The sequence below is a fragment of the Plectropomus leopardus genome, chromosome 6 (genome assembly GCF_008729295.1).
Source record: "Plectropomus leopardus isolate mb chromosome 6, YSFRI_Pleo_2.0, whole genome shotgun sequence".
Taxonomy (NCBI): Eukaryota; Metazoa; Chordata; class Actinopteri; order Perciformes; family Serranidae; genus Plectropomus; species Plectropomus leopardus.
Window position 1 is genome coordinate 745,393 of NC_056468.1, and position 12,046 is coordinate 757,438.

At 39.6% G+C, this 12,046-nt stretch overlaps 1 pseudogene; it reads right to left on the reverse strand.

Annotated features, from left to right (window-relative positions):
* Positions 1 to 12,046, reverse strand: part of LOC121945030 — a 34,512-nt pseudogene that overhangs the window by 12,218 nt on the left and 10,248 nt on the right.

A 12,046-nucleotide genomic window follows, 5' to 3' on the forward strand; every position in this document is an offset into this window, starting at 1 on the left:
GGCAAAGAGTGATAAAGATACAACAACCTTGGCAATATATTCATTTTCACTATTTCAATTGTTGAGCTGAAGTCCAGGGTCTGCATTGCCCACCTTCCTAAGTCCCTCTTGATGTTGTGTTGGTCTGTGTGTAATTTGCATTATATAATTTGTCTACCCCTTTTGTGATGCTCACCCCTAGGTATTTAATCTTGTCCATGTCCCATCTAAGTTTGTATTTATCTGTGATCCCTATTGTTGGTGTGTAATTTAGAGCCAATAACTGTGTCTTGTCACATTAAGTTTGTACCATAAATAGTGTCAATATTCCTCCAGTAAATCCATAAGTCTTGGGAAACTCACATCTGGCTGTCCTATATATGCTATCATGTCATCCACAAATAGGCCCACTTTGTGTTCTGTACCTCTTACCTCTATTCCCTTAATATTGTGGTTCTGCCTAATTGCTTGGACAAGTGGTTCTATAAATATATCAAAAAGTGTCGGGGAAAGGCAGCAACCCTGCCTCGTCGACCTCTCTAACTTTATCCGACCAGTCAGACTACCGTTCACCTTCACTCGTGCTGTTGGCTCGTTGTACAATGATGTGATACATTTAACAGACTTCTCATCAAAGCCAAACTTTTTTAAGACATTATACAGATATGTCCATCTCACACTATCAAATGTGTTTTCTGCGTCCATGCTAACTAAAAGCGCACTTTCTCCCCTCTTTTGGGCCTCCTCCACTATATGAATTGTTTTCCTTATATTATCCTGTGCCTGTCTCTTTCTGATAAAACCAGTCTGGTCCTCCTCTATAATGCCGGGCATAAATGTCTCAAATCTTTTAGAAATTATTGAGGTATATATTTTATAATCTACATTAAGTATGGATATTGGTCGAAAGTTACTACACAGTTCTCTATCCTTGCCTTCTTTAGGAAATATGGAGAATATGGCTTCTTTTCAGGATGGGGGAATTTTGCTCTTTCATAGTTTATCTAAATGATGCTAACATTATGGGGCTTAATTCCTGTCTAAATATCTTATAGAATTCAGATGTGAACCCGCCGCTCCCTGGTGACTTACTATTTTTTGTTCTATTGATTGCATCACCCATCTCTTTCTCTGTAATATCAGAGTTCAACATTCTGTTCTGTTCTTCCCCTATTGATGGCAGATCCAGCCCCTCTGAAAATGTTTTGATACTCCCTCCATCTGCTGCAGCTAGCTGTGTGTACAATTCCTTATAGTACTCCTCAAATACCCTCTCTATTTCCTCCGGTTCTCTTAACAGTTCCTTGGTTTTGGGGTTTCTAATCTTATGTATAGTGTTTAATGTTTGTTGTATCCTTATCCTTCTGGCCAGTAATGTACTTGCTTTGGGTACCCCTTCGTAGTATGCCTGCTTCACAAACCTAGCTTTCTTTTCCACCTCTTTTAATAATACCTTATCAATCCTCCCTCTAATTTCCTTAACCTTCCCCAGTGTCTCTGAATCATTCACAATTTGATGCTGTCTCTCTAATTGCTTTAATTGCCCATTTAAGTTTTGATATAGTTCCAGTCTGGTTTTTTTTTGGTTTTTTTTTGAGGAGTGCTGCTTGTGCTATAAATTTCCCTCTTATCACTGCCTTCAGTGCATCCCATAAAATGGTCGGGTCCAGTTCCCCATTGTCATTTTCCTCCCTATATCTGATTATATCTTTCTTTATTTCTTCCACTAATCCAGGGGTAGGCAACCTGTGGCTCTACAGCCACATGCGGCTCTTTAGCCCCTCTCCAGTGGCTCCTGTGTCTCTGACTAAAAATTAAATGGAAATGAATGGCGGTTATTTTTTTTAAAGATTTTCATTCAGTTTTTCAATTGCAAAAATGTGTAGCCTGTACACAGAATATGAAAATGTATTAGCATTTCATTAACTAAAATATGCATCATATTTCTGTGGCCTTGGTGCCTTTTCTGCTTAATTTTGACAAATTTCAAAAGCGGTGGACGCTCCTGAATCAAAAAAGCTTGACTAGCTATGGATTCCAAATCCAAGATAGGAGAAGTCTCAGAGGAAAATGGAGAAGTTAATAATGCATATAGATAATAATAATAATAATAATAATAATAATAATAATAATAAATAATAATAGTGCATGAATAGATCTTTTAATTTTTACCACCAACACTGCAAAGTTAATGTAACAAAAAAATAATAAATAGTGGTAAAACATATTAATGAATGCTCATATAGACCATTCATAATATTGACAGGCTAGTTTGACTATGTGTTGTGTTACCTGCGGCTCCAGACAGATTTTTTTTGTTTGTTTTGGGCCAGAAATGGCTCTTTTGATAGTAAAAGGTTGCCGGACACCTGCACTAATCCCTTATTATTCAATAGGCCTACATTTAACCTCCAGACTCTGTTCCTCTTTCTATCGATTAGGTTTACTGTTAGACCGCACTATGATCAGATAAGTCTGTTACGCCTATGCCACAGTCTTCCACCTTGTGTTTGTCTCCCTTTGTCATAAAAAAGTAGTCTATCCTAGAGTAAGTTGAGTGTGGATGTGAAAAATGTGTGTAGTCTCTATCTAGTGTATGCATATCCCTCCATATATCTGTGAGTCCCAGTTCTTTCAGTTGTAAATTCATATATCTAGTGATATGTGTCCTAGTCTCCCTTGTGCTTGTTGTATCCAAATCGTAATTTAATACCATATTGAAGTCCCCCCCACAGATCAAAATTCCCTCCATTTCCACCGCTATGATATCAAACAGAGCCTTGAAAAATTTCTTTTCACTGTCCAGCAGTGCATATATTTTATATATATTGCATTTATTAGTGTAACAATTTGTCCTTCCCTCTTCCCCTTAACCACCCCATATCTCCCCTCTCTGTCATTAATTTCTTTGTTTTTAAAAATTTTAGAGTTCCTTATTAGTATGCCACCCCTCTCCTATGACTTTGCTGAAATGAACTATAAAAATGTATTGCTGTAACCATATCTTTTCAGTTTTTCATGTTCTTGTGATGTAAGGTGAGTTTCTTGCATAAAAATGACCTGCACCTCCTCCTTTCTAAATTTACTTAGTACCTTCCTCTTTTTATCGGGTTGCTCATACCATTGACATTCAACAACACCATTTTGATACCCCTACGCTGCATCACATTTTCCTTTAGTGCATTTTTCTGTTCCCCACATGTCACAAAACAAAAAACAATGAAACAACAGCAACAAACAAACCAACAAAATCAAAACTTGTTCTCCCAAGGCATTTGGGGGTTTTCAAACCTATCCCCCTTACCCCTGCTGGTGGGCGGGCATGAGGCCTCTCCTAATGAGAGGGCCTCCCCTAGTGGCGGAGATCTCCCTTACGGGTGGTCTCCCAAGCTCACTATAAGTGTCCAGCATTTAATTAACGTCCCGGGGCTCCCGGCTGGAGCTTTGTACACATTGTCCATATAGTCTGTAACCCTCTTTCCATATATTTGTGCCACTGTTGATCCCATGAGCCCTTCAGTCTTTAAACTTATACATTGGTAACTTAAATGTGGCTCTGATCAGAACAAAATCACATTCACTAGGATATATAGCTTCTGAGACTGCATTACAGTATAATAGAGTTCCGTTGTTGAGTTTGTTTCTTGCTCAGCCGTTGTGGTGTTCAAGGACCCTCGACAAAAATTGGAAATTCTAACTTTCTGAAGTAATATGATAAAATCAATGTTTATGTTACTCCTTCAACAATGTGCGTCCTCCCTCACCGTTTTCATTCTTTCTTGTCCCCCATGTTCTCATTTCCCGACTCTGGTCCACTTGCGTGCAGCCTTCAGTCTCTGCATCAGTGTCAGTCCCTCGTCTCCTGGGTCCGGTACCTGCCATCCTCTCTGCCGCATCGCCCTCGCTGCGTCCTGCGTGCTGTGGTAAACCTGGGCCCCCTCAGGCCAGTGGACCCTCAAAGTGTCCATTGGTGACTGGAACCGCATCATTCTCTTGAGCCCTGCGTATTTCCAACATTTGGCCACCACTTCAGCTGTGTAATCCTGATCAAATGTCAGTCTCCGTCCTTCCACTTTCACCGTCTTTTTCCAGGCTGTCCTAAGGATGTTCCCTTTGACCTCGAACCTCAAAAAGTTCACGATGACTGCTCTCGGGGGCTTGTTTGGTTGTGGTTTCGGTGCTAAAGCCCTATGCGCCCTTTGACTCTCCAGTTCAACATCCTGCGCCACTCCCAACTCCTTGTGAATTAACTTATCTACATATTCCTGAACAGAGTCTCCCTCTATTCCCTCCTTTAGCCCCCAGATATGAACATTATTTCTTCTTGATCTCCCTTCTAAGTTGGTCAGTTTCTCTTGGAGTTTGATTTGTTTTTCTAGTGAAGCCTTAATAATGTCATGGACATCGGTGCTCCACTCCTCCTCCTCCAACTCCACTGCGCGTTCTTCGAGAATCTCAATGTCCTCCTTTTGAGCACGCATCTCCGCATCCACAGTCTCACACTTTCTGTTTGCTTCCTCTCTGCAGGTGTTCAGTCCATGTTTCATCTCCTCACCGGGCTTGTCCATAAACTCTTTCAGTTGTCCCATATCTCCACGTACTCCTCTCAAAATGTCCTCCGTTTGCTTGCCTATTTTGTCCAATTTAGCGTCCACGTTGTTTTGGCCCATCTCTATTTTAGCCACATTAGCATGTAGCTCCTCCACCCAGCTGGGCTGCTTGTCATTGCTAGCTAGCTCATCATTAGCCGCAATCTCAAGCTATGTCTTTCCCAACAATTCGGGCCTTGCCCTCCTCTCTTTTGCCGTTGTTTTTGTGCTCTATTCACGTTAAATGTTCTTCCGTCTTCGAGTTATAGTTATAGGGTTTTTTCTTCACTTTTTTTTATCTTATTTGGCTGGTAGCTCCCGTTTTAAGCTGCCTACCGTCTCATAGTCATACCAGAAGTCAACTCTAATAATTCTTGTCTGTTCAATGTAGTGGCTCATCATGGATTCCTGGGTGGTTGGGGAACGGGGTGGGTAGTTTATTGAGTGTTTTTATTTTGTTTTCTTTTTCTCCTATTTTTAATTTTTTTTTTTATTATTGCTACTTCTTCCTCTTTATTTGGGTTAATTCCTCTTTTTTTTAATTTATTTTATCTTATTTATATTTACTTTTTTCTTTTCTTTTTTTTTTTTCTTTAAAGCTTTCAGGCCCTTGCTGTGTCTGATCTGCTTTGTCCTGTGTACACTGCCAGGGTTGGGGGGTTGTGGATGGGGTTTATTGTGTGTATCTGGGGGGTCAGCACTGCCATGTCAAATTCATCTTATGACATGCTACATCCCACTGTCTGTAAACAACCAATAAATACTTGATCACAAAAACTATAATCTGGCCCATTTACTACCTAACTCAGCGCATCCTGTTTGAATCATTTCATGCTTGATACTTACAGTGATGAGCATGCAGCCGTTTTCCTTCATGCCTCCCAACACTCCCAAAAAACACACACAAGGTGACAATGGTGCCGGTGACCACCAGAGTATTGGCAGGGTAGATGGGCCAGAAGGTGGTGATGAGGGAAGCAAACTTGGAGTGGATCATCTGGAACTCGCCAAACGCCACCACAAACGCTCCGCACAGCTCCAACACACACAGGAGACACAAAAGACATCTGATGTTATTATTGTGGATATGTGAGTTTATCTTTGACTTTACAGCATAAATCAGAATACACTGGAACTGCACACTGAAATAAATCAGAACAATGACCTCATCCAGGTTACTGATTTAACTTCAAGACAGATTATATTAGTCATTTTCTCTTAAAGGGGTATTTGACCAATTTCTAATCAATCAACCAATTTGTCACATGAAATCACACAAAATACATTTCCAATGAAATGTTAGTTCTCTTGGTTGGTTCATTAAAAAAAAAGACAAAAATTCATATAAGATTGTGCAGTCTTACACCATCTTTGCACTGGTCACAGGAGTGCCCCAATGTGTCAAATGGCAGTTGGCTATCAGCAGTAACTTGTCAAAAAGTGTGTGTGTTGTGTGTGTGTGTGTGTGTGTGTGTGTGTCTGTGCGTGTGTGTGTGTCTGTGCGTGTGTGTGTGTCTGTGCGTGTGTGTGTGTGTTTGTGTTCTGCCCGCTTCTCAAACATATTGTCATCTCAAGTCTTCAAATGTTGCCGCTTTGCAGTGGACTTCCGCATTTACATATTATGCTCTACGTATCCTCCTGCATCTGCTCTATGCATTTTGGTATGCAGCTACAGTGATGTCAACATAAACAAATGGTGGGATGATATCTGCACGTGGTTATGTTTAGGCAACACAAGCACATGGCAACTAATGCCGGGGACATCAAATAAAGCACATGCTGGCATGAATGCCTAGGTTTAGGCAAAAGAGGCACATGGTAAGGTGTAGAAAAAGACATCACATTCAGACGGGAAGCGAACACCGGACTCCTGCATGAAAGTCTGGGTTTGTCTGCCATTAACATGTTAATGAAGTCAAAAATAACCTCCTAAGGTCAGGTTAATTGAAATCTTCAGCAACAGTGACGCAGCAATAGTGATGAAGCATCAGGAATAGCAGTCTGTGGGTGGTTCAGCTCTTTGCAGAGGTCTCTGTATTTGCTTTGCATGGTGGAATGTATAAAGTGCAGTCTGCATTTGATTGAGAACTAGAAAAAGCAGTTCCTGTGGAACATGCGTGTGGATGCTAATAGCTGAAATCAGTTTGAGAGCATGTTTGAAAATGCAGAAATATATTGCTGAAAATGCAGAGACCCATTACAAAATGATGGAAATATCTGAAAAACTGGCAGAAATGAAAACTGAACTGCTTTAAAGTGAAGAAGCTACAAGTTGAAATGCAAGAGTGTGTCATAGGAAGAAGTTGATGTCAACTGAAGATTAGAATAAAAAAATATTTAATATTTTAGGCATAAATGCAGAAAACAAAATGAAAGGCATAAATATCCTTGTAGAGCAAAACATTTTGACATTAAAATGGTTTTCTGTAGCTTAAAGTATGCAGAGGTAGCAGTTGACCAGAAAGTACATGAGAAATAGTACTAGTAGTATTAGTAGCATGAGTGTTAGTCATAGTAGTTGTTGTAGTTGTGGAAGTAGAGAAGGTAGCAGTACTTCTATCACTACAAGGAGCAGTACTTGAGACAGACAGAGAAACAGACAAAGATAAACACACCTAAGAGGCCACAAGGGCCAATAAAGGCCCCTGTTCACCTGAGGGCCCACAAGGGCCAATTGATGGCCTACTTGGACCATTTTTACTAACTGGCAACTTTAATTGGCGATAAGGGCCAAATAAGGGCACTCTCCACCTGAGGGCCACAAGGGCCAACGATGGCAATATAAAGGGTCAGTTAACCATTAGTTACAAGTGGACAAGTGGGCCAGGCATCACTAACTGGCATCTTTGTATTGGAAGAGTCACGCACACACCAGGATGGCACTCTGGTGTGTGTAAGTGCCCGTTGCCATGGTAATTAATGGCCCAGGTGCACCCCTCCTCTCCCCTCTCCTCTCAGGTCAGCTCAAAGGAGGCAGTTGGATTTGATGGAAATGTCTCTGTCAAACCCATAGTTTTTACCGCCATACCTTTCACCAAATAGTCAAAATATTACAACGAGAAGAGAAAGGAGGTTGTCACGAACACAGAAATACCAAATTTGTCTGAAAAAAATTCTACTACATATCTCAAATTTTTGTGTAAGAAAAAGTTTGCGGCAGCAAATTTCCAGAAATTTCTCATCTCAGTCTGTATTGGAGTAAATGGGGATTTTTTCGGCAAACTTTTTGTTTGGAGGCGCACTGAGCCAGCTGTGTTGGGTTGTCAGCTTTCAAACCTACTTTTCTCCAACCGCCACAAGTTTTCCTATGACGTGATGTACAAATTGTGTATGAAGACCTCATACTGTGGGCAGGAGAAGACTTTGTTTGAGAATTTTTTGTGAAAGAGCAGAGACAGAGATATCCAGAGTGCGGGAGCTCGTTAGTGATGTCACGTGCTCTGACCTCCAACATTCCGTCTCCATTTGACTCCATTATAAACGCAGAAATCGTTTGAAAAAAGCATAAAACTTAAATCCCAAAAACAGAAAAACTGTAAAAGATACAAAGGGCTAAATCAAAGTAGAAGAGTTGAAGGCCTTGTGACCCATTAAAAGTTTAAATGGAGTCTCTAGCTGAAAGAAAGCAGAAGCACTAGACTTTCAAAGTGGAGTGGAGTAAAGAGAATTTGAAAAATTTCCCCATTTATTTAAATGTGAAAAAAATTATATTTATTATAAATTATATTTAATTATAATGAGTTGAAATGAGAAAAGTCATAGCAATAATGTCCTGAAGCAGCTGAATGTTTTGATAGTTTAATGGTTTAAATAGCAGAAAGTATGCAGAAGTAGTTAGTGGACAAAAAAAGTAGGGGGGTTAATTAAGAATAAAGAAAAGATGAACAATATTGTGGCTGCTGAAGCATCCACACTAATAACAGGTGAGCAGGACAGGACAGCATTCTAATATTCACACTTCCATGCATGTTCTTTTTCACCATAAAGCACACGCCTCCTCCTTCTTTCTTGCCCAAGTCCTCTGTTCTGTGAGATGGGTGTATAGTGAAAGAGTCACTGTCAGGTACTCCAAGATTTGACTCATTTAGCTAAGTTTGGATGAAACAGAGGACATTGCAGGTCCTAATGTCCTGCTGAGGAAAATGGCGCGGGCACAGAGGTCGTCCAGTTTATTATCCAGAGCTCTATATGTTGGCTAGCAGGATTCTTGGCAAACAAGATCCATTTGGTTTGCACCGAAGCCTTGTGTTTAATTCATCCACGCCTGCCACAGTACCACCTTCTCTGCCTTTTCCTGGATGTTTTTTTTTTGGTTTTGTTTCAGTTTTTTATTTTTCACAAGTAAATTACTATCTGCAAAGATGAAGAAAACATAAAGGATACTGAAGCAAACTGCTGCGTTTCTGATTAATTCTTGTCACATATACTTTAGTAAAGTCAGTCAATAAAGTGAAAAGTTGTTATTCTTACTTTATAATGAAATCTTGTATGTATGTGAGTCTTAATTCACCTACCCAGCACAGGAAGTTGAGAATTATCACCAGAGTTTTCAGGAAGTTTACACAGGAGCGATTCATCCTTCCTCAGAGTCTTCCTCTATATGATCTGTAAGAGTGATGATTATCAAAATACAAGTTACACTGAACAATTTAACACCACACTTTTTTTTGTTCCCATTTTTCACAGGTTAAAGTTTTGCACAAAAGATTTGTTTCTCTCAAATTGTGAATTTGCCATATAGATAGATAGATATAGATAGTTATCTCAGTGTTTATCTCACTTTCTGCAAACAGAGATAAACATTTTTTTTTATTGTTGCCTGATATTTTCTTGAAAAATGGATGCTAAAGATGAATAGAACTGGAAAGTACAAAATGGGATCAATGCTTGAATCTTCATATAGTCCAAAGTCAAAGCAGATAACAATAATAAATAACAATATCACAGAAAATAAACATTTTCCACATATTTTTGTTCAGAAAGACGGTAAAACATTATGAGAGAAAAACTGATCAGCACAGACTAAGTGTCTATTTAGGAGCTTCTTGTATATAAAAGTGCTAATAGAAAACCTCAACTGATGAGAAAGACAGTTTCTCCCTCTAAGACAACAGCCATTTATTTATCATTTATGTACATATATAAGAGTATGTGATGACAGTAATCCAATCAAAAGTGCACTTAATGTCAGAAATGTTTTTGACTATGAGACCCATAAGCCATCTGGCCAGCCACTTGCTTGAGATTGACTCAAGCAGTAATCTTCAAGGCTAAAAAATGCAAAGTGCCAAAAACTGCATTTCCCCTAATGTCCATTTGAGGCTGCCTCCTAAACAGAGTCAATCCCTATAGACCCCCATGTTAAAATGTTTAAAGGGGCCCTGATATGCTCATTTTTGGGATCGCAGTTTTATTTTGGGGGTCTGCTAGAATAGGTTTACATGCTATGTTAATGTTCAAAAAACACATTATGTGTTTCATACTGCCCTCTGCTGTGATTGGTCAGATGGAAGCACAATCTGCTCTGATTTGTCAGCTGGCTCTCTTTCTATTTGTTACATTGTGATGTCAACAAGTTATGGAAGTAAACACTGAATCTCAAATGAGCAGAGAGAGCTCCATTTGGCTTGAACTTTGGGCTTTATTACTTGGAGACCTTTTGCAAGTACAAAAATGCTACATAAAACAATGAAGAAAAGAAAAAATCCAAAAATTAATTTAATTTTACAGCAGAAATAAACATGTACAGCCTGGTAAGCCTACAAAAAACACTTTTGGTATCTATAGCTAATATTAACGTTCATGACAACTGCACCGGGTGGGTTAGCAGTCTTTAAGTCAGATCCGCCCCTCGCTCCTCCATAGCTCAAGCTCCTCGTCTAAAAATATGGTCACCTCTGGCCTCAAAAAGTCAAGATGGCAAGGGCCGAAATGCCAAACTCAAGGCTTCAGAATTGGAGTCCACACTCCTACAGGTGACATCACTGTAGCTATGAGCATTATTTATATGGTGGACTGGCTCTGAAACCCAAGAACTCAGGCAGGATCTTCCTTTCAATACAGGCCCCTCACTGATTGATAACAGTAGGCTGTAGAGCAGACGCAGATGGAAGCTCCTCCTGACACAAGTGAGGTGCCAATCAAAAAGCTTGGTGTTCAGTATCCAATATACTATTAATATGTTACATATCTGCATGCAAACATTAGTATCAGGACCAAACATCATGAACTATGAACATTTTAAATGATGATTATAATAATGTGTTTGGATTAAATAGTTCTCTGGATTTAGATTGTCCGGGCCTTTTGGAGTGTGCGAGGACCATTTATGTTGGAATGTCTGTTTGACTGAGGTGAACCTGCTATGATTGCGGTATCTTAAAATGATGCGCATCAAACAGACCACAAGGAGTGTAGCTTTCTAATGATAGGCTGTGTGAGTAAACAGTTGTTTACATATTATAATCATTGCGGGCTGTCGTTAACCAAGTAAAAATCTCATTCATATGAAAAATCTCTTTCTTAAAAGACTTCCCCGACAGGATAGCATAAACATCACTGCAACGATAAACACGAACAGACATCCATCTGTCACAAACCACAAACGAGCCAGCACAATGTCCAGTTAAAATGCATTACAAAAAACATTATAATACATAAAAATTTACAATTTTCTACAACAATTTTAGTAGCAATTACCCTGACCAAGAGTGCCATTTTCTCAACCCTTTAAAAAGATCCAGAAAACTCATTCACTAAACAAACATATGACAGAAAACTGGGCACCAGTTTGAAAACTGTCAGAAACAGAGGACAACCAGTTCCAACTAAAAATCTCAAAGGAGTATCTTATTATAACTAACATTAATAGTTGTTTACTCAACAATGAGAAAGCTTCGCTGCTTGCTGAAGTGCGTCTGAAACAAACCACAACAGTGGTCAAATGGCCCTTAAGAAATTCAAAGAAAAGCATGTGGAGGAAAGCTGGTGAAGCTGCTGCCCCTCATGCTGGCAGTGTTTACAGGACACCACTGTTTGATATGGCAACACTGAGCCATCAGGCACATGGACACCTGTGACCTCTCCAGGCTCCAGTGAATCATCAGGACCCGCACCCATCCACAGATTAACCACTTCATGTCTAAGAGTGTGTTCTGTTGCAGCAGGTCAGCACTTGTTTCTTCTCTGCTGAGACCTAGCTGTCCTCACACTTTGCTCTACAACCAGACACAGTAACACACACTCTGTGAAGACAATCAATGTTGTTTTGACATGTTGCAGTTACTTTTTGAAATGAATGCTGGTTAACACCTACTTCTCTAACACCAACAACACTGCAAATAGCTTTATTACCAAATTTTCTTTGTTTTTAGTTTGCTGTCCACTACAAATAGAGCTGTTTTTATACAAACATGGATCAGTTCATAGTGTCATTACAGGGAGTATCTTAGCCATCATAATAAAAGTGATGAAATGAT